General features: G+C 35.3%; 1 pseudogene; it reads right to left on the bottom strand.

Moving 5' to 3' along the window:
• Positions 1-204: 204 nt before the first annotated feature.
• Positions 205-685, bottom strand: LOC132232383 (small nuclear ribonucleoprotein E-like; annotated as a pseudogene).
• Between the last annotated feature and the right edge of the window lie 316 nt (positions 686-1,001).

Genomic DNA, 1,001 nt, shown 5'->3' with positions numbered 1-1,001 from the left:
TTCACCTTAGTTTCCTTTCCTTCAGTTAAAGTCAAATAAAATTAAGTACAATTTTTCAACAAAAACAATTAAACATCCTTGACTGCATCTGGTAATAACATAAAAGTAATGAAAGCAATATGGAAATAGGTTAAGAACTATACTACCAACGAAGGACACCTAACTATATTGCTTCTCAATAATTTCTCACGTCGTTGGTCATTTCTAGTTGGAGATACTTTGGAACCAAGTAATATTATCTCCTTTTAGCATGATTCAACCCAGTTGTTTTCCTGGCTTTGTTTTACAATGAATCTCTTCTGCATCATCTATTGTGAGGTTTATATACTTAAAGGAGGGTTGGGGGGGGGCGCAGGAAGATTTTAAATGAAGAACTTATAGGCAAGTATGCATAACCCATGGACACAGGCAATAGTGTGGTGAAGGTCTGGGAGGGGGGAGTGGAGAAGGGTGGAGAGGGTCAATGGAGGAAAATAGGGGACATCTGTAATACCTTCAACAATAAAGATAAATTAAAAAACAAAACAATGCAAAAAAACCACAATGATACAGCCCTCTCTCCACATATTCACTTACTCATAAAACCACACATGAATCTGAGCTCTATTTTGCAAGTATCTGAAGATGAGGTTGATGGCTGCACCATCACCTTCTGCTCATTTTGGCCCTGGCCATGGAATGCCATGGTGGAAGCTAACAAAGACCACACTGCTAGCTCAGAAAGCCACTCTTGGAATCAAAATTAAGTGTGATTTTAAGTTTAAAATACAATGCATAATACTATTTCATTGTCTAAACTATTTCTATCTTTTAGGCTGCTTTGTGGGAATGGAGACTAGGTTGGCAATCATCAAAACTAATGTTGAGTGATGAGTGATGAGATTTGTAGTAAATTTTTTCTGTTCTTGAACTTTGCATTTTGCTTCACTTTTTTGTTTTAAATATATGAGTATACTAAAAATTGGTATAAAGTTTTATTCAAAAATATTTATTTTACATTT

The sequence above is a fragment of the Myotis daubentonii genome, chromosome 4 (assembly GCF_963259705.1).
Source record: "Myotis daubentonii chromosome 4, mMyoDau2.1, whole genome shotgun sequence".
Taxonomy (NCBI): domain Eukaryota; kingdom Metazoa; phylum Chordata; class Mammalia; order Chiroptera; family Vespertilionidae; genus Myotis; species Myotis daubentonii.
Note: the sequence above shows the minus strand (reverse complement) of the source record. Positions and strands in the feature narration are given on the sequence as shown.